This window comes from Arvicanthis niloticus, chromosome 5 (assembly GCF_011762505.2).
Source record: "Arvicanthis niloticus isolate mArvNil1 chromosome 5, mArvNil1.pat.X, whole genome shotgun sequence".
In the NCBI taxonomy this organism is placed as follows: Eukaryota; Metazoa; Chordata; class Mammalia; order Rodentia; family Muridae; genus Arvicanthis; species Arvicanthis niloticus.
The window spans coordinates 6,235,486-6,257,049 of record NC_047662.1 but is presented as its reverse complement, the minus strand read 5'-3'; the positions used below and the strand labels follow the sequence as shown (position 1 = coordinate 6,257,049).

General features: G+C 50.6%; 1 long non-coding RNA gene across 1 annotated transcript; it reads left to right on the top strand.

The window, feature by feature from the left end:
- The first annotated feature begins 1,844 nt into the window (after nt 1–1,844).
- On the top strand, nt 1,845–11,737 carry LOC143442186 (uncharacterized). Its single transcript, XR_013110195.1, has 3 exons — nt 1,845–1,962; nt 2,589–2,857; nt 11,367–11,737. It is a non-coding gene; the product is annotated as an uncharacterized LOC143442186 (long non-coding RNA).
- The last annotated feature ends 9,827 nt before the right edge of the window (nt 11,738–21,564 follow it).

The following is a 21,564-nucleotide window of genomic DNA, read 5'->3' as shown; positions in this document are numbered from 1 at the left end:
GCCAGTGCTCCCCAGAGGCTCAGATGAACAGGTGGTGTGTGGGAATGTCACGGTGGGCTGGTACTCAACTGCAGTCCTTGGGACACCCTGCCCTCCCAGGGCAGAGCACGTATGTCCATTCATTTTTCTTCCCACCATGACAAGGGCCAGGTTTCACTTTTCTGGTTGTCACCTGTAAATAAGAGAGAACCAGGAGTTATCTCAAATAGATCTTTGAAAATCTCCAAGGGAGATTTAATATGATACCTAGTGTTACAAGAGACTGCGTGGGGAAAGAGATGTGTGTGTGTGTGTGTGTGTGTGTGTGTGTTTGAACTCATCAGTGCCCAAGGTCACACAGTGAATCTGAAGGGATCCCACATTGGCTGTCCACAAAATCTTGCCCTAGCTGCGTGTGGCGGTACACCCCTTTAATCTCAGCACTCAGGAGGCAGAGGCAGGCAGCTCTCTGTGCATTTGGTATCAACCTGGTCTACATAGTGAGTTATAGGCCAGCCAGGGCTCCATAGGGAAACCCTGTCTTAAGAGAAACAAACACCTTTCTGAGGGCAGCCTCCAGAGCCCATGTGTCTTAGTTAGGGTTTTACTGCTGTGAACAGACACCATGACCAAGACAGCTCTTATAAGGACAACATTTCATTGGGGCTGGATTACAGGTTCAGAGATTCAGTTCATTATCAAGGTAGGAGCATGGCAGCATCCAGGCAGGCATGGTGCAGGCGGAGCTGAGAGTCCTACATCTTCATCTGAAGGCTGCTAGTAAAAGACTGACTTCCAGGCAGCTAGGATGAGGGTCTTAAAGCCCATGCCCACAGTGACACACCTACCCTAACAAGGCCACACCCATGCCTACAAGGCCACACCCCCAAAAGTGCCACTCCCAGAGTCAAGTACATACAAACCATCACAGCCCACCAGCCTCCCTTTATAGAGACATGAAGACCTTCAAAAGATTGGGCTTTTGCAGTGAGAACGAGGATGTGGAATTCCTACCTCCCTTGCAATGGCTGGGTCTGCCTGGTAGAGTTGCTCACCAGTGCCTGGCAATTGCCGTGTGTGTGTGTGTGTGTGTGTGTGTGTGTGTGTGTGTGTGTGTGTGTGTGTATGCTCACTCTAAGTCTCTTGAGATCTCCCAGAGAATACATAGGCTCATCCCCAGAGCATCTCCTGCAAAATGGGGAACAGTTGGTGTGGCCACTGCCCACGGGTCCTTGCATGCTGGGGCAGTGTTTGCCTCTCTCTTCCTCAGAAGAACCCCTTTCCCTTCCATCTAAGAGGAATGGGGTCTTTCCCTCTCGCTTCAGAGAACTTTGCTCTGGTGACCAGGGACAGCTTCAGTCTCAGGACTGTGTTTTACACTCACGCTCACGGGGGGCCCTGCTGAAGTGTGAATTCGTTGCGTAGAGGGCTGGAGATGACACATATGGGTGTGCGTCTGTAGCTGCTGAAGGGATTCCTGACATATAACCAACCACCCAGGGCAGAGATTTTTATAACAGGAGTCTGTGAGCCTGTGGCTTAGTACCTGGGCACAGCGGACCCAAGGGCCATTTGTCTGGAGCAACCGGCTGAGCCTGAGATCCATACTGGCTGGGGACAGGATGATAGGTGGAGTCCCCTTTCCCACAGGACAAGGTAGTCTTCAGGGCTGTCCACACTGAGCCACTCTACTAACCTACAAGGGGGTCCTGTGCCATATGCGCTGGCTAGAGAAGAAGGCGTGAGAAATGGGAGGCGCGTGCCTGGCTCGTTGCCCAGACTCCTCCCTGCAGCTCTCAGCTCTGTACTTCTGAGTTAGTACAAAAGCCCTGCCCCACTCGTGCTCTCCTGCCCTGCGCTCCCAGCTCAAGAGCGCCATGCGTCCAGCACGCCTCCCTCACTCCTGGGACCAACTCACAGAGTTTTAAGACCTACGGAGCTGGGTCTCCACAAAATCCCGCCGCGCCACAACTTGGGGACACGGTGAGTGGGGACAGGACACAGGGCCACGGCGGGGTGCTTGTTCCTGGGGTGAAAACCTGGGGCTACGAGGGACACCCGAAACACTCTGAGCCGGCAATGTCTCAGAGAAGACGCTTCCATATTTAAGTGACCTGGACATGGGACTTTTCTGACCTCTTTCTAGGGTGCTACCCAACGGCCTGAGTATTGTCGAGAGTGTCCCCATGGTTTCAGTTTGCTTGTTACAGGCCCACACGGGTTTCGGTCTTATCGCGGAGGGGCGAGAGGGTACCCGGAAGGATCGCGATGGCCCGGGGTGCATGCGACATCAGCCTTAGGGTGGTGCGCTCTGGAACTGGGCTGTGAGCGAGGCAAGGGGCGCTGCGTAAACTCTGAGCTCTCTCTGCGGGAAGAGCCGATCCGGGCAGAGCAGAGGCGGAGGTGCGGGACCCAGTGTCTGCAATCTTTGTGGTAGGACCCCAGACCGGCTGCCTGGTTCCCTTGCGGTGTCTGGCCACCTACCCCCTACCCCCACCCCCGGCCTGGCCAACACATAGACCAGCGTGACCCGGGCCCCCGCAGTGCTCGCTGGCACCGCCCTCGCGCGCCCGGCCTTTCGCCCACCTTGACCCACTTTTTCTTTCCAGGTGACAGAGATGTGGCCACACCGACCATTTAAAGTGATCTCAACTCTGGTGAAGCCTGGCTGGAAAGACGCAGCTTCCACCCCGGGAGCCTGGAGGAGGATCAAGCAGGGGCTATGCCTGGGCTTGCCTGGGCTTGTTCAGAGCAGGGCTGCTCCCCTCCGTGACTGCACAGATTGGGGGCTTTGGGAGACGTTGCCAAAATCTGGAAGCCAAGGCCGGGGGGGCTACAGGGGCCCCGGGTCTGCGCACCTGCTCGCCGTGGAGCTCAGGTAAACAGTAAGCCGGTGTTCTTGTCTGTGGGAAAGTGTGCAAAGGAATCAGGAACTAGGCCGAATACTTGAGTGATAATTACAGTAAACTGCTGGGTTGTGCAGCCCTAGGAAGGCGAAGAATTTCCAAGAAGTAACAAAATGTCCTTTGATAGCATCATCTCTGCAGAGAAAAGATTCCTTTGGGGGAGTTTTGGTTGGGCCGATTTTTTTTTTCTTCTTTGATCTTTGTTGAGCGTGAAGAAGGCTCTGACGCCCTTGGGCTGTGCTGGCCAATCTGGGAGTTGAGCTAAAGCTGACGACTCTCAGGTTCTCTTTCCCACCCATGAATGGGGGCGCTGACCCTGCCGCCCAGAGTTGTACTGAGAAATTTACTAGGCAGGAAAGTGCTTGGGTCACTAAAGCTGTACTGTTTGAAAGTGTGTGTGTGTGTGTGTGTGTGTGTGTGTGTGTGTGTGTGTGTGTGTGTGTGACAATGTACTGTGTAGCCTAAGATAGCCTTGAGCTCAAGGGATTTTCCCGCCTCAGCCTCCTGCACGTAGATTCATATTCTAATGTCGAAGCTGAGGGGATTCGGCCTCCATCCCAAGTTCCCCTCGGTGGGTGAGAGTCCCCCTGCTGGCAGGAGCTCTGCCTAGCCTGAAAGAGCTTTATTGTTTAGTGCTCCCGGCTGCTTCCCAGAGCAGCAGGGGCCAAGTCCCAGGTGCCCCCCACCTCCCAGGCTAGTGTGAAAGGTTTCTCTTTGGGGTTCTTCACGTCGTTAATAGGAGAATTTAATGAACAGAAGGCAGCTCAAGGACAAGTCTATTAGGATATGCGAGAAAACAATGTGGCCGGCAAACTGTATGTGCTGCCCGGAGGAGGAGATGGGAGAGAAGAAGGGAAAGCCATTGCCTTTTGCAATGGAGGTGGGCAAGCTGCTGCATGGCAGAGGGTAGAAGATCAGAGAAAGATCGAAAGAAAGCCCAGGGTACCAGAGAACGCTGGCTTGGGCCTTAGCCAGTATCCAAAAGAAAAGGTCCCCGAGAAGGAGGAGGTCTGAGTTAGGACTCAGACCCTGCAGTGCCCTGCTCAGAAGCCTTGTGAGGCAGAAGCACCCCTAGTGGCTGCTGGGAGGGAGTCCCTTCCAGGAAGGACAAGGGCATCATTTCATCAAGGGGATAATTATTTCTCCGGTCTTCTTGGCCTGACTTCAGGAGAATCGGGTTTCCTGGACGTGGGAGGGGTATGGGTAGACTTCTGGCCGGATGATTGACAGGCCCCATAGCATTAAGGCTTAAAAGGAAGAGACAATAGTATGTGGTGTTTGGGGGTTGCTTAGGATGTTGGAGGTGGAACCTATATTCTACTCTTTCGACCAGAAGGGATTAGCTTTCCCTTAATGAGCCTCAACAAATGCAAGATTTCCCTCACTCTTTTATATGGAATTAAAAAAATTTTTTTTTGTATTTTAAATCTTTTTTTTTTTTTGGTTGTTTTTTTTTTGTTTTGTTTTTTGTTTTTTGTTTTGTTTGTTTTGTTTTGTTTTTTTAGAGACAGGGTTTCTCTGTGTAGTCCTGGCTGTCCTGGAACTCACTCTGTAGACCAGGCTGTCCTCAAACTCAGAAATCCACCTGCCTCTGCCTCCCAAGTGATGGGATTAAAGGTGTGTGCCACCACTGCCCGGCTGTATTTTAAATCTTAAGGAGGAAATTTGAACGTTTTCATTTGTTTAGCATTACCAGGGAAACAGGAAAAGGGGGTTCATCCTGAGTGGCCTCTAAGCCCCCTGATATTTAGCTACTAGCTAGCATTTGGTGAGCATCTAGCAGTGTCTACGGGTCTGCCATACCCCTCCACCCCATCCCCACCTCCATGTCTGGCAGGACTGTACAGAAACCTGGGACCCGTGGCCTCTTGACAGTCTATGCTTGGGCTCATGCATCTAGACATGACTGGGCCTCTTGTATAAAATGTCACATCCAGGGACAAAGTGGCACAGTGTTATGTGTGACCAGTCCTGCTGCTGTCTGCAGTTCTGAGAGCACTCAGGGATAAATGGCTGTTCTTTGAGCGACAATTCTATGCAGTAATGGCCAGCGTGGCTATGCTAGGGGAGGAGGGAAGTCTGTGCCTTTGAATATTAACCTTGAAGGTTCATCTAGGCTGTTTGGGATAGGATCGACCAGTACCCCAGGACCCACTGACATCAGATGCCGAGTATGTTAGTCATCAGGCCATTCCCCTGAGCAACCCCAGCCTTCAGACCAGTGGGCTCTCCCTTGCTCTGCCAATCTGGCTCTCTTCTAAGTCTCAAGGATCCTTGACTAACAGGCTTGGCAGCCACAAGGACATTTTTGCTTCTCACCCCGAATCCTTGGTACACATCACCAGCTAATAATGTTAAACCTAGACAGGCCCCTGGATGGTCTGCTCAGAGCATCCAGGACCAGCCTCCCAGGAACATGGTACCCTGCTGTTGTTATTCTGTACTACTCTTGTGACTGGCAATTGGCCTAGATGACACAGCAGGATGCCAGGGCAAAAAGAGGCCCCTGTGGTTATAGGACACACGACCTCTGACCTCAAGAGATCAGGGAGATGGACAAGTAAAAAGGCGGGCAGGGCCCACTTACTCCACCGATTGCCATGTGCAGAGAGTCACTGAGGATGAGTCAGAGAGAGGAAGGGGGACACTCTGTGGACAGAAGGGCTAGCCCGTGCAAACACCTGCATTTGATGTATCGGAGAATTATCAAGGAAGCTGAGAGGCTGTAAGGGGTTTTTCAGGACACTCTGTAACAAGTATCAGAAGGAAAGATGAAAGAGATTAGATTGCAACCTTGTAGCCTACTGTGGCCAGAAGACCCACTCTTCTTGGCACAGCTCAGCCCTGTAGGTTCAAGGGTTCTGCAGATCCTGCCTCCCCCATGCATAGCAGGAGGTGTTGCCATGCCGGCACCTATGCACCCGGTACAGCTCATTTTTCTCCTCCCACTGGGAATCTCAGGATCCCTTCGGAGGAGCCTCAGCATTCAGGTCTAGACATAGCTTTAGGCTGAAGGACCTGCTGTGTCTTAGCCAGCTCTGTCAATAGCTTTGTGAATCTGGAAGTAGAAATTGACCTTCTTGGCTTTCCTTCCTTAGTCATGAAATTGGGTTTATGGACTGGGTAGAGTAGGACACACCCATAATCCCAGCACCTGGGAGGCTAAGACTGGAGGATTAGAGTCAGAAGCCAGACTGGGCTACAGAATAAGACTCTGAATCAGAGGTAGAGGGAGAGGAGAGAGGAGAGGGAAGGTACATGGGGTTTATGTTAGGATGTACTGTGTACTGAGCGGTGGTATAAAATAACTAGTCATCAAAGGCCAGGCTGTGATGGCATACACCTTTAATCTTAGCATTCGGGAGACAGAGGCAGGCTGATCTCTGTGAGTTCAAGGCCAGCCTGGTCTATAAGGCATGTTCCAGAACAAGTCAGAAATACAAGCTGAGAAACCCTCTCTTGGAAAAAAAACAAACAAAGCAAAACTAGTCATCAAGCAAGATGCCATGCAGGTGTGGGCAGAGGATCAGCGGCAAGCTCTTGCCTGTGTCCCTGTTCCACACATGCGCTAAGACAGTGGATTCTGTCTTCACTGATAGAATCCAGTGGGTTTGGGTGGTTTTGTTTGATTGATTTTTTTTTAAATTTTGCATTGCAAATGTTTTTCTCTTCCCCTTCTTAAAAGTTACTGCTTTTTTTTTTTTTTTTTTTGACCTAGTACTGCAGATATTTAAACTAAGTAAAATGCCCCTAGGTGGCATAAAAAAAAATACAAAGAAGGGCATCTGCAGATGCCGTATGTGTGTGTGTGTGTTCATGTGTATGCGCATTCATGTGTATGTGGTATGTGTGTAGTATAAGTGTATTCATGTATTCATGTGTGTGTGTGTATGTTTGTATTCATGTGTGTGGATGGATGTGTGTGTGTGTGTGTGTGTGTGTGTGTGTGTGTGTGGTGTTAGGAGTCCAGTGTTAGTTGACTGATTGACCCATGTTCATCCCTGGTCTTCGCTTTGTTTTTGGTTTTTTAAGTTAATTGGCTTTGATTTCCTTTCTTTCTTTCTTTCTTTCTTTCTTTCTTTCTTTCTTTCTTTCTCCATGAGACCCGGGGAGAGTCACCCGGGAGAGGGAGAGACAGCGGGATTCGAACTCAGAGAGAAAGGCGCAGCCACCCTCTGGCGGCGGGCGCCCAAGCTGTGCAACATCGCTCGCTTTTGATTTTATTTCTTGTGGGTATATGTGTGTCATGTATTTGCACATGTGTGGACACATGCCTGGGTGGACTTATAGTAGCTAGAGAGGGTCCTTAAGTGACCTCTCCATCCTCTCTTATCCCTCTCCCTTGAGCCTGGAGCTGCCTATCAGCCAGCAAAACCCAGGGAGCTTTCCATCTCCGTCCCCAACAAGGCTGAGATTGTTTTGGTGTTTTGTGACATGGTTTTCCTGTGTAGCCCTGGCTGTCCTAGAAATAGACCAGGCTGGCCTAGAACTCATTGAGATCTGTCTGCCTCTCTGCCTCTGCCTCTGCCTTCCAAGTGCTGGGACTAAAGGCATGCACCACCTCAGGCTTGATCCTTAAACCTAGTGTTAAGCTTCCTCAGATAATCACCTCAACTTGTGATATTATTAATTATTAAGATGAACTAGGAATGACAGTGGGTAAGACAGCCACGCCCATTCTACTGTGAAGACATCTGCGCACACTGCCATCCTATCAATGCAACCAGTGAGGGAAGTTTAAGGTCCTGGATCCTGAGGCCCCCCCAGGTCCCCACAGTCATAGTGCAGGGCTGCAGAAGCTTCTACCCCAACCTCAAGTGAACAAATCCCTTAGCTCCCATCCCAGGAGTCAGGCCTCACACATGCTGGGCAATCACCCCATCGCCAAATGCTCACTTATTTTTCTATATGCATGCATGCGTATGTAGTTACATGTTTGCATGTGTATGAGCACAGGTATGCTGGGGTGTCTGTGCATGTGGAAGCCATCCTCAATGGCTCTTCCATCTTACTCAGTGGGCAGGCTTTCTCAATCAACCTCAGAGCTAACTGATAACGTACAGTTAGTCTTGAGAGCCAGCTTTCTCTGGGTTGAGATTCCCTGTCTCTGCTTTCTGAGCTGGAATTGCACTATGTCTATCTGACATTTATGTGGGTTCTAAATCCCAGTCCCCAAGCTTGCTCTGCAGATGCTCTAACCACTGAGTCAGGGTCTCCCTAAGTCATCTCTCCTCTGGCCTCTGAGTCCCGCCGAGGAGCTAGGATTGCAGACAGGTTCGTACTATTTTCCTGGCCAGAGGATCGGTTCTTGAGAACTTGCTGAAAGATAGCAGCTCAGGATGTGCTGAGGGTCCAGTTGGGTGCCTTCTGGTGCTCTCTCTGCTCTGGGACAGAAGGCCCTGCAGAGCTAGAACCCAGATGCAGTAACCATTTGAGGATCAGGCTCCTCTGTGTTTGGACCTGTTTGTTTTGATTTCAGGTGTGAACCCAGCTATCCTGTGGGACAAGTAGCTGTGCAGGAGTCCCCACTTTGGCATCTGCTAAGGACTTTGCTATGCCCTCAAAAACCATTTAGGGCCCGGGGATGTAATCCCATGGGTAAAGCACTTGCCTGGCATGCACAGAGCCTTGGCCTCAATTGATCCCTACCATTGAATAAATTGGCACATTTCTATAATCCCACAATTCAGAAGGTGGAAGCAGAAAGGACAGGAGTTCAAAGTCATTCTTTTTTTCTTTCCTGATGATGATGATGGTGGTGGTGGTGGTGGTGGTGGTGGTGGTGGTGGTGGTGATGCTGATGTCTTGCTCTGTAGCCCTGGCTGGCCTAGAACTCTCAATGTAGACAAGGTTGACACCCACCTTTTCTCCCATTCTCTCTCTTTCTCTCTCCACCCCCTTTCTTTCTGTCTCTCAGATAGCATTCACTACTAATTATTTTCAATCATGTGACTTGTTTTCTCATAAGCCTAATTATTGTACAGGGGCAAACCCTCCTACTTTTCCTCAAATATGCATCAAATTAACGTGTGTCTGTGGGACAATCTAAAAAGCACATAGTCTGGGTGTGGGTTAGCCCCCCACGGGCTCCTCAGTTCCTGAATCCTGGGTCCAGGCTTCAGCATCTCGAGACAGCTTGACTGGTCTTGCCATGAATCATTCCCTTCTGGTCTCCCCCAGAATGGCTAGGAGGTTCCGATGAGGAGGGTTACTCATTCCCAAACACCCCATCCACCCATATCCAGGGCTTTGTGCTCTGGGCTCACGAAAGGCAAGGGGTGTGTGTGTGTGTCTGTGTGTCTGTGTGTTCCCTCACAAGCTTTAGAGTGTGGCCAGGCTGACAGAGTAAAATAATACACGAAGAACAAGCATTACCGAGCTCCTTGACAGTCGCCATCAAGCATGGCAGCCATTGCCTTATCTGATGCTGTAGTGATGGTGTCAAGTCCCTGATGTGCCCCTGTTTTGAGTCGTATCATCAGGAATAAGTGCGGTCACAGCAGAGCCGGCTTGGCTTCCCATCTCGTGACTCAGTGTGGCTCTGTGAAGGAACCAAAGTGTCTGCAAAGGTACCTAGAAGCTCAGGCCACAAGACTGGTGGGATCCATGTCAGCGTCGCTGTTCTCCTCGTGGTGGGGTGTGGAGGTTTTCCATTGCTGTGTATCAGATCAGCACAAACTCACTGGTTTTAAAAACATTCCTGTCAACTCTCTCCTGGGCCAGGAGTCCTAGCACCACTTCCTTGGGTCCTGTTCAGGGCTGTCATCGAGGTCTTATCTAGCGTCACCTGGGGACAGGTGACGGTCGGTCAGTTGCTTTGCGAATTCCTATGTTCAGCTGTACCGAAGCCACTGGCCTCCCTCCCAGTGCTGACTAGGGCTTTCCCTCTGCTCCTGGGGGTGTCTGATCCCACGAGGCTCCTTCTCTGGCTGATTTCTGTAAAGTGAGCAGGAGAAGGTCTTTAGCACCCATCTTCCAACAAGGGAGGGAACTGTTTTGAGATAAGAGCTTGCTAAGCTCAGATTCAACCTGGCTGCTTCAGACTCTTGATTCCTGAGTGCTGAAACCACAGGCAGCTGCCACCGTGCCCAGCAAGAGGCTGCCACTGTTTTGTCTCAGCGTGCTGAGGCTCAGTCAAACCTTGGAGACACTGAAGAGTCACTCTACCACAGGGCTGCATTTCTAGCCCCAAAGAGAGTCATCGATGCTGTGGCAATGTGGGGTAGGACCTACCTTCTACGCCATGTTCTGTGGGCTAGAAGGAACTCAAACATCTACTGTATAATGATGTTTTTTTGTGTGTTGTGTCAGTGTTGTGCTGGGGGCTCACACAACATGGCTACATCTCCACTGCATCCAGAGCAGAGTCAACAGGGGAGAAGATGGAGTACCCCTGCCAAAACATGGTGGGTGGCTTTACTCCTTGTGGGGAACACCCTGGAGTATACATCAGGGACAGGCAGGCAAAGGGAACAATATTCACAAACACCGAGGGCTCTGTAATGCCGTGGGTAGGGAGAGCACGAAGTGTTCACTGTTATTGAAACTTCCCTTGTGTCTCAAAACAGACTAAGTGTTTGGGTGTGGGGGCCCATGCTAATAATCTGAGCAGTTGGTTGGTTTAAACAGAATTGCTGCAAGTTCGAGGCTAGCCTAGAGTACATGATGAGTTCAGGCTAGTCTGGGCTGCAGAATATAAAGACTGTCTCCAAAAAGGAGGTAAGGGGTGGAGATGGGGGTATAGCTAAGTTTGTAGCAGGCTTGCCCAGCATGCACAAGCCCTCGGTTTGATACTCCCCACCCCTCACCACATAAACCAGATGTGGAGGTACACACTTGTAAACCCAGGATGAGGGGAGGGAAATGGGAAGATCGGAATTCAAGGTCATCCTTAGCTAGATTGAGTTTGAGGCCAACCTGGGCTCTGTGAGACCCTGTCTCCAAAAAACCAAACAGGCAAAAATTCTACCAGGCTAAACACAAAATCACCTCTTCTCCCTGAGGCAGGCTGAGCATGAGTCAGCAGACTCTGGTCCTGAAGGCCCCGCCTTGGGCCACAGAGCTTTTTACACATGCGCACGTGTGTTCTGAAGTATGTCCATTGCTTCCACTGATTCCGTGTGAATGTGATTTCAGCAGACCTCCTTTTGTCTTCCCTTTTTTTGTGGCCGCCTGAGTCACTGAGGGCCAACGCTTCTGTCCCCCTTTGGGTTGGTACTGAGTGTGAAGTACAGTCTGATACAGTGGAGTTCACCTTCAGGGTCAGGGTAAGAGGTGTGGCCAGCAGACAGCGAGGCCTGCTTTCACTCCTCGGGCGTGTTAATGTGATTGTAGTATTAACTCATGCTGAATTTCAGCTGACTGCAGAGCCAGGAAAGTGGAGTGTGTGTTTGTCTAAGAAGGGGACTGAAAGAGCACCAACATAGCAGCCAGCCAGAGACTCTCCCTCTGCCTCACACTCCACTCTCTTTTTGGTTTCAGGAGTGTGTCCAGACAAATAACCACTAACTTGACGGATGAAAGCAAGAGAAATGTATTCTCTCGAAGTTCTGGAAGCCAAAAGTCTGAAACACAGCAGAGTCCACCCATCTGTTGTCTCTGTGAAAGGATCTTGCCTCAGCTTCCGAACACTGCATCCCTGGGTTCGTAGATGCATGCCTTCCAACCTATACTGTGTGCCTGCCTTACATCTATCTCACTCTGCCTGTCTGCCAGGATGCTTGTTACTGAGTAGGCTCCTATTGATCCAAGATGGCCATCTCAAGAGCCTTAAAGATTCACCTACACAGACCCTAGGGTCTTTGGGGATGATTCTTGTTGTTGTTGTTGTTGGGTTTGTTTATTGTGTATGTTTCTGGATGTTTTACCTGTGTGTGTGGCTGTGTACCATGTGTGTGGAGTTCCTGTGAGAGCCAGCAGAGGGCGTCAGATCTCCTGGGGCTAACATTACAGATGGTTGTGAGCTGCCATGCGGTGCTGGGAATCAAACCCAGGGCCTCTGCTCTTGCAGCCATGAGCTTAACTGTGCTCCATCTCTCCGGCCTCCTATACTATATCATCTGGATATGACAGTTTTATGCCCTTTTCATTGCATTTCTTGTTCTATCATTGGTATTAGGAGGAATAAGGAAGAGGGAGACCTGACCTCCCCTGGTGTGTCTCCCTGAAGCAGCAGCAGGATTGAAAAGTATGAGGCTCTGAAACTTGGGTAAAGAGGGCAGATGTTGGGTTTGGAACATGACAGCAAGTCCGACCCTTGTCAACAGGGTAGGTCAGGAACGCCATCATCCTGTGCAGTGAGAGCAGACTGGGTGTGACGAGGTGCCAAGCTCATGAGGGCCTGGTGGGTAAAGCACGTTAGGTAGTAGCGTGTCACACTCCTTGTCACCAACTTTGGAGGCAAGCAGAGGATCTAGACAGATCTCAGAAGCTTTTTCTGTGTGCTGGTAGCTGGACATTTAAGCCCCTGGGAAGTGGCTAATTACATTTCTGAGTCCTAACTCATGCCTGCCTGCCTGGAGGACTATAGCCTCTTGGATTTGCCTGCACCTCAAAAGGGAACTTCGGGCTCTGCTGCCAGGGCTTAGTGGAGAGTGGGCTTTCCCCACTCCTCCTGCTGGAAGTTCTTGATTTGAGGGTCAGGCAGAGGTGGCAGCCACTTGGTGGCAAGGAGGCAGAGATGCTGAGTAGCTAGCTCCCACTCCCAGATGTCCTTCTGTGGAGTGTAGGCATATACTCCTGTAGTCAGGCCTGAGCTTAGCTAGAGATGAGAGGCTCTGCTCGAGGCATTGCCTCTCCCTTGTGTCCACTGGTCCTCCCGAAGTCCCATTTAGGGGCCGTTTTCTGAGATCCATGTTTTCTCAGCCAAAACATCTGTGGGGATTTTCCTAAGCAAGTGGAGCCCTATTCCCAGGACGACAGGAAGAGCTACCACCGATCGCCTGCTCTTCTTGTTATTCTATTTAATTTTAATGTGCGAGGGTGTGGGCGTTTTGCCTACATGTGTGTCTGTGCACCTATCGGCATGCAGTATCCATGGAGTCCAGAGAAGGCATCAGAACTGCTGGATCTAGAGTTACAGGCAGTTGTGAGTCACTGAATGCTGGAAGACAACCCCGGGACCTCTGGGAGAGCATCCAGTGCTCTTAACCACTGAGCCATCTCTCTAGCCTCTCCTCATTGGTTGTCTCTGCCACTCTCTGATGGCTTGTTATAGAATTATAACATAATTATAATGTAATTTAATATAATAATAATAATAAAATTTATAGAATAAATAACATTACTAGTTAAAAAAAAAAATCAGCAGAGGCTGGGGGATGTAGTTTAGTTGCCAGAGTGTTTGCCTGTCATGCACAGATCCCAAGCTTGACTCCCAGCACTTCAGAACACTGGGCATGATGGTGTATACTTGTAATCCCGGAGGGTGGAGGCAGGAGGATGAGAAGTTCAAGGTCATTCTCAGCTATACAGTAAATTAGAGTTCAAGGCCAGTCTGGGCTACATGAGACAGCAAAGCAAAAGCCAAATAATTCAGTTGTAAATGAAGGTCTTGGGCTATCCTGGCTGGCTGTCCTTCCTAGCCGTAGCTCAAGTTTCCGTGTAGCTTTGCTGAACCTTTGACAGCCCAGGTCGACCTCCAGGGAGCAGGATATAGTCCCTAAGTCCATGCTGGGTCCCTAAGCCTCAGTCTCAGTGGGAACCAGCTGAGGTCACTAGTGTGATGGTGGTGGGAACCAGCTGAGGTCACTAGTGTGATGGTGGTGGGAACCAGCTGAGGTCACTAGTGTGATGGTGGTGGGAACCAGCTGAGGTCACTAGTGTGATGGTGGTGGGAACCAGCTGAGGTCACTAGTGTGATGGTGGTGGGAACCGTGGGATCCTTGGAGCTCGGCAGCAGGAGGAAAGTTGGCCTGGCAGGTCACTGCAGGCTGCCGTCACTATCGGTGAATTCCACAGAAGGAAAGGGGCTTTCAGAGCCTGGGGGCAGCTTCTCCTTGTTTGTGGGGGACTGTCCCGTGAGCTAGGATGCCGAACATCTCCAGCCCCCGTCCAGGGCAGCAAACACATATGTTTTCAGACATTGCCAAGGCCCCTTGGGAGGCAAACCATACTGTGCAGCACAGCTCTGGTCCGAGACTTCAGCGGAGAGCTTTCTGGAACCCACTGCTCGGTGCCTGAAGCGGCCACTGACTCCTTTGTTCCTCCCAAGAAGCTGACCTCACTGGCTTGGTGGGGTGTTTTAATTACTCACCAGCTGTAACCTCAAGCTGCCTTCCTACCCGGGGAGATCCCAGATGACTTATCATGGGACTTGGTATGTAAATACATAATTCTTCTTTTTTTTTTTCTAAATTGAAGCTAGTAAACACCCCCACCCCCTTAGACACACACAGACACACAGACACACACACACAGACACACACACACACACACACACACACACACACACTTCTTCAGCCTAGTGTGTTAAATGCTTCCTTAGCCCATTAAGAACACCCTGCACTCACTGCACCTTGCCTTGAGGTTTTCTGCAGCCAGCAAGCGTTTTTTGCTCTTACGGGTTTGGGCTCTAGCCCCAGGGTCTGGGTGGATGATGTAAGAGCCAGGGAAGTCTGAAGTTGGTTGTGATTGTGGGTTTTTTAGGCCTTCGATTCAGGGTCTGGTGTGGGAGGAAGGCAGAAGCCTGACTATGAGAACAGAGGTCTGAATCCTAGGTGGACTGCTGAAACCTGCCCAAGGTATTGACCCAGTGTGGAGGACCAGCTCCTGGACGAGGCCTGGTATGTCTGTCTGGCCTCTTGGGGTAGCTGAGCAAAGGTGTTGGCTTTGAGTTGAGGCTTCATAAAGAGCCCCTTGGAGACAGGCACACCCTGAGTGAGGCCTGAGACCTGCTGGGCCACTCCCAGCCGAGGGCAGCTGCCTCCTGTCGCTGTGTGAATTCTGTCAGGGCGTCTCTGCTCCTTTCTCTGTCTCTGTGCTACCTTAGGAAAAGTGGGTCTGCTTTTCCGGTTTGAGTCTTACAGTTGGGAACCCACCCTGTATCTATTGGGAAACGCTCTGTGTCTCCAGCTTCCCCATTGGGCTCCTGCTCATTGTCTTCTGCTGTGACTCTCCAAGACTCCCCTTCTTTGGACAGCTCAGAAGCACATGGTCAGAATCCCAGTGTCAGATGTCCATCTGGCCTCATTGCAAACACTATGTCTGTGACCTTCTACCCAGACAGGGCTGTGTGTGTGGTTGCTCCCCCTGTGCCAGGCACAGGGTGAAAGGGAAGAGAAGCGAAATCTGCCTGCTCAGGCCTCTTGATCCTGGGTAACAAGGAAATTACCAATGATGCTCCCAGACCAGTGCCCTGCCCCCCACCCCAGCTATGCCAATCAGCACCTTGGTGAAGCCATCAAACCAAGCCTCTCCCCTAACAAACCAAAAGCACCCAAGAACTCAGGGGTTTTTTGTTTGTTTGTTTGTTTTGTTTTGTTTTGGGGGGGGGAGTCTAGGAGAAAGAGGGACAGATGGACCCTGTGTGCTCACACCAGAGTTTAGGGAAGCTGAAGGTGACCTCTGTGCTCCTGGAGGCAGCTGCCCGTGTCTTTCCATGTCATGGACAGCTCCAGGTCCTATGGATTCCAGTGTCTGAGGTAGATGGAGCTAGCCCACAGATGGGCAGTGGGACTCCTTCCTCCAAATAGCTGCCCACAGAGATAGAATAGCCCTGAGATCTGGCCATGGCCAGGCATGACTCCAGGCCCCACCCAGCCTCACCTCCATGGCCGACTGGATAGGCCAGCATGCTCAAGTGTGGAGACTGGGGATTTTCCTCCCTTTTCCCCCTTCTCTCCTCTTTGTTCTCTCTTCTCCACTAGCTTTTGGGTTAGCATCCAGATGACTCAAGGGAGGCAGTCCAGTGCCTGCTTCCCTGGGCAAAAAAGCAGTGGTGGGGAGGGACAAGGGACAGGTGAGTGCACACCTCTGGAGGGCCCCCAGGTAGGTGCTGGCAGCTAACCCAGCTCCCAGCAGCTGTTCTATGCCTGAGGGGGCAGTGAGCCGAGCAGGTCAGACAGGTGGAGCCAGCCGGCCCGGCTGGGCTGCTGTCCCCAGCCACACAGGGCCTCTCTTGGTTTACTGAACAGGGAACCACCCTCTTCTTTCTCCCACTGCCTTAGTTGCCTGGCGCCTTCAGGGACCATTTCCAGCATCTGAAGAGGACACTGGGAGTGGAGAATGGATTGCCAATTTGCTTGGAGAGACACTGGTTGACTTCAAGTGTGAAACATGGTCTTGGCTTTGGAGACTCACTTGTGGTTTTCAGGCCCTTGGTCCTGTAGGCGGATCTCACAAGGAGCCCAAATGTTTAGTGAGGGGAGCTCTGTCACTGGAAGAGAAACTTTATTGGGTAATGTGAGCTCTTCCTTCCTCGGGGGTGGGGGGCAGGGGGCGGGCTGCCTCTGCTCAGTGACAGCACCTGGCTTTATTGGGGTGATCCTCTTTGGTTTCTGTGGGGGGAAGGGCTAGACTTCCTCAAACACAGCCATAAATTACAGACACTTATTGGGAGTGGGTTCTCCTCTCCTCACTGAAGGTGGAGCCTCAGCCAACCTGTTTCTACAGACAGTCTGAGGAGGGAGGGCGGGGGGGGGGGACGTTGTTTCAGCAGAGGGCTAGCTCATGGTGCCTCCCCTGAAACCAGATGGCTGTGTCTACCTGGACACACTGGGGCTGTGTTTACTGTCCCCTCTTAGTGGGTCACACCCTCTTTGCTGGTCTCTTGGAACATCCCCACCCACAGGCCAAGTCGTGAGAGCCTCTTGGTGATGCCAACATTGAGGGCAGAGGTTGGTTTGTTGTTTGAGGAGTTTGGGTTTTCTTGTTCGTTTGTTTGTCTTGTTGAGGACAGGGTCCTACTTTGTAGCTCAGGCTGGTTCGTATCTTACCTGGTAGCTTAGGCTAGCCTCGAACTTGTGACAGCCTTCCTGCCTCAGTCTCCCAGGAGCTGGAATTACAGGTGTGCACAACACGCCAGGCAGAGCAGAGATGATCAAAACATACCTCGCACGGTCCTGCTGCAGTCAGGGACAGTCGTAATTTTATTTATTTATTTTCTTTGTTAAATGAGGACTTTGTGACAAAGCTTTGCTGTAGGTGGTCTGTTTTGTTTGGTTTTGATTTTTTGAGGTTGGATTTAAGCTGGTTGATTCTCCTGCCGTAGCCTCCAAAATAACTGCGTGGCCAGTAGGCAGGTAGACAGACAGACAGACAGACACTACTGTGCTTGGCTTAAACTAATCTCTTTCTCTCTCTCTGTCCCTACTCCACCAAACCTAAGGCCTCAGCCATGCTAGCAAAACCACTGACCCTACACTCTTAGGCCTATGCATTAAATTCATAAAACAAGAAGTCCAGAAACAGGGTAACTTTATGATGACTTCTTAAGACTTCATCTCCTGCTCTCTCTTTCTGCTCTCTCTATACATTGGTGGAAATCTTTCCCCAAAGTCTTTTCCACACATCTCATTGGGTAGAATTATATGTCACGCTTAGCCCAGAGCCTGTCAGTGTGGAGAGACAGTGTCACCAAAGTTTTTGTGACTAGTGTGAGCTCAGGTACCATGACCAGGAGAGGTTGTCCCCCGTTACAGGTGGCTGTGAACAGATTGGCGTCAGAGCTCGGGACGGAACTTGGGTCCTCTATAAGAGGAGCAAATGCTCTTAACCTCTGGGTCCTCCTGGTTTGGCTTTTCAGTTTTTTGGTTAGCATACAAGGTGATGTCTCCTCTTTGCATCTTCATACCCATGTGTTTCCTTTGTTCTCATTTCTCCCCTCCCCCTCCTTTTCCTCCCCCACGACGTTTCTTGGTTTTCTGTCCTCCCCCAATCAGTCTCCTTCTGCTTTCCTATATCATGAACTCCATGACTACCTCTTTCTCCCTTAAGATCCTCCCCTCTTATGATCTTATGGTTCTAGTAGCTTCATGGACCCTGCCCCTCCATAGAGACATGCATTTGAAATACAGGTTTTGAGTCTGACATGAGGTTTGTCTGAGTCTGGCTGATTTTCTTGACATCATGACTTCCATTTTCTGCCATTGTCCTGAGTTCTTTTTTTTTTTTTTTTTTTGATGGCTATATAAAATTTCATCCTTACCAAGTGAACCAAATAATAATAATAATAATAATAATAATAATAATAATAATAATAATAAAAAAATAAAATTTCATCCTGTCAAACCAAATAATCTCAGCACTTGGGAGGCAGGCAGGAGGATCTCTGTGAGTTCAAGACCAGCCTGGCCTACATAGTGAGTTCCAGGACACACACACACACACACACACACACACACACACACATATATAATGTATACATACCACATTTTCTTTATTCATTTATTCCCCTATCCAGGAGCATCTATGCTGGTTCCACTGTCTGGGTTTTGCAAATAGGACCATGGATGTGCAAAGGTCTCCATAACAGGGTAGAAAGCTCTTTGGGTAATACCCTTGGGGTATATATCTGCGTTATATGGTGCCTCTATTTTTAGTTTTTTTGAGGAACCTTCAAACTTATTTCCATAGTGTCAGCTCCCGTTTCATAAGATACTTTTAACGCAAAGGCAACCACAAACAGCATGAGTCTTAGTCCTTCACTGCCCAGAGAGAGCATTCCTTCCCGTTAGTGGTTAGTGCCTTCTCCCTCTCCCTCTCCCTTTCCCCCTCCCTCCTTTCGTCTGCTTCTGTTTTTCCTTTGATTAACCATCCTCTGTTGGCTGCCTGATAGCCCATCTGTAAGACCCAGTGAAGGCTGAGGCTGGAGAAATGGCTCAGTCTTAAGAGCACTTGTTGCTCTTGCAGAGGACTTGGGTTTGATTCCCAGCATGCAGATAGTTCTGTTCCAGCCTCCAGAGAGAAATGCACATATGCTCACGCAGGCAAAACATTCAATATACAGAATGTTTTTAAGAAACCCAGTAAAGGATAACATGAACTAAATACTAGGGAGGTTGGCAGCTGAGTCCTCATCGCCACCAGAGCAGAGGCCACAGGCTACTGGCTAGCAGCCCCAGAAGCCAGGAAGTTATCAGCCATTTACCAGGGCTTGCCTTGGTACAGTGACAGACCTTCACTATCTTGCTCCTTTCTTCTGGAAAGCACACACAGCCCCTGAAGTGCCTGGGGCTGGCAGCAGGAAACGGTGGTGCCTCCTCGGAAGAGCTTGTTCCAGAAAGCAAAGCGGAGGGTCTTTCATTGTTTCTAGATGAGGCTCCTAGCTTGCCTGGAACTCCCTATATAGCCCAAGGTGGCCTTGAACTTGTCTTGATCTTCCTGCCTCTGCCTTCTGAGTCCCAGTATCATAGGCAGACACTGTCACACTCTGATCTTACCCTGACTTTTTTTCTTTTTTTAGATTTTTACAAATTTAATATGTGACTTTCCTGCATGCATGTCTTTGTCCCCCCACACAAACCTGGTACCTGTGGAAGTCAGATGAAGGCATTGAATCCCCCTGGAACAGAAGTTAAAGATGGTGAGGAGCCGCCACTGGGGTTGCTAGGAACTGAACTCGGGTCCTCTACAAGAATGACAAATGTTCTTAACCACTGAGCCATCTCTCCCACAGCACTAATGTTTGAGGTTTGAAACATCCAAGTCAGTCCTCTTGACCCACCTCGGATACCACCGCTCCTGAGTCGAGCTTCTCTCTGTTGTTTCTGGCAGGGCGGGAAAAGGTCAGCCACAGCGGTAGACCTAGGACTCAGTGCCCTGAGCCACAGTCCCTGTCCCACTCCCCAGCCAGCCTTTCTAGGAACACCTAGGCAAGGACAGAGCAATTCCTTGGAGCTCAGTCATGGCAAAACCCAAGAGGATCTGTGGGGTGTGGTCAGAGCCACAGTGATCAACCGTTCTCAGCGCTGTCCGCCGGTCAAGCTGGGGGCTTCGAGCTCTTGTCCTTATGGTTCCCAGAGGACAAATAAAAGAACATTGCTTCTTAGAGAAGACCACGGCCGGGCCTTTTGTGAATGTGGTTTCTCTTCTTGAGGCCACCTCTGTGACCCCACCTTGGCCAGGCCTCATTAGAGGACCTGGATGTGGCCTCTGCATTCCCGCACACGGGTTTATGGGGTTTTGGTTTCTCACACAGATTGTGCCAACAGGGCTGTCTTGCTGGGGCCAGGTGATTGCCACGGGGCTCCTCCCACTCGTAAAGTTTTTGTTTTGCTTTGTCATTTTGATTTTTCTTTTTTAAAGGCAGTCTCAGGTAACCCAGGCTGTCCTCTGTGTCTCCCAAGCAAGGGGCGACCACTATGAGATACCACAGCTCCTTTCTAAAAGCTTTACATTCATTCATTGACTCATGTGTGTGCACATGTGTGCGGAGGCATGCGTGTAGATCAGAGGACAGCTTCTGGGAATCGGTTCTTTCTGTTTATCATGCAGATTCCAGGGGTTGTCAGGTTTGGCACCAGATTCCCTTACTGCAGTAGCTGCTGAGATGCTTCTGCTGTGTACTCCCCCACCCCTGCCCCCTCCCACCACCCTCCTCCCACCGCCTACCCATTCCCCCCCTCCCAAGATAAAGTCCTGGTATAAAGGTTGGGCTGGCCTCAGACTTGGGCTTCTGTTGCCTCCACTGGATTCCTGGGGTGTCATGTACTGTGTCCGTCATGTTACATCAAGCGCTGTTGGAGAGGTGGAAATGACCCCACATCTTCCCAGCCTGATCCTCCCTTGTTGGGGGGTACTAAGGGGGTGAGCATAAAGGAGAACTGGGGACAGCACAGGCATAGGGAGCAGCATGAGGAGGTACTAAGTGGGGCTGGGGAAGGCAGAGCCACCGCAAGCCAGTCGAGCAGGCTGGGCCCAAGCTGCTAGGGACCTCTCTCACAATCCCCTCCTGTCTCTGCGTGTCCGTGCGCTATCTATTAAAGTCCTCTGAGATCAGTTAGTGCTGTCTAATATATGCCTGGGTGTAGGATCATCCCCTGAAGGGAATCCCTCCGGGACTGCTTCCCTGAATACCCACCCCCACCCCTAGCAGCCACCAATTGCCAATCGCTCCTCAGCTAGGGGCGGGACTTTGTGAGCCCCTCCCCAGTTCATGCGGGGTTTTTTGGCTGACTGGACCTTGTGCGGGTCTTATGAATACAGTCACAGCCACTGGGTTCCTGTTGCCCTGTCGTGTGTGGCAAATACTGCTTCCCCAGAAAACATTTGCTACCTCCAACTCTTCTGTCCCCACCCCCTTCCTAGATGACCGCTGAGCCCCGGAGGAGTGTGATAGGTGTCATATTTAGGGTTGGATACCCCACAGTCTTGTTCTCTGTACACAGACGACTTGTGGGTCTCTGTTAACCGCTGTCTACCACAAAAAGCGGCTTCTCTGATGGTCGAGAGATGCACTAATCTTGGATCCTGTTTGTTTACAGTGCTGGGGATGAAGCCCAAGGTCAGGCACCTGCCAAGCAAGGCTCCATCAACTGAACAAGTGAACTGCCCCAGCCCGGTCACCACATCCACCCAAACACTGGCCTAGGTGTTGGTGTGGACGGCTCCAGCTTCCTGAGTCACTGCCCTGAAGTACAGAGTATCCTCTACCCTCTGACAGTATGGGCTTCATCCAACCAGTTGAGGGACTCTACGAGGTTTTCCTGACTAAGAAACACTTCTCAGCTCTGCAGGCCTG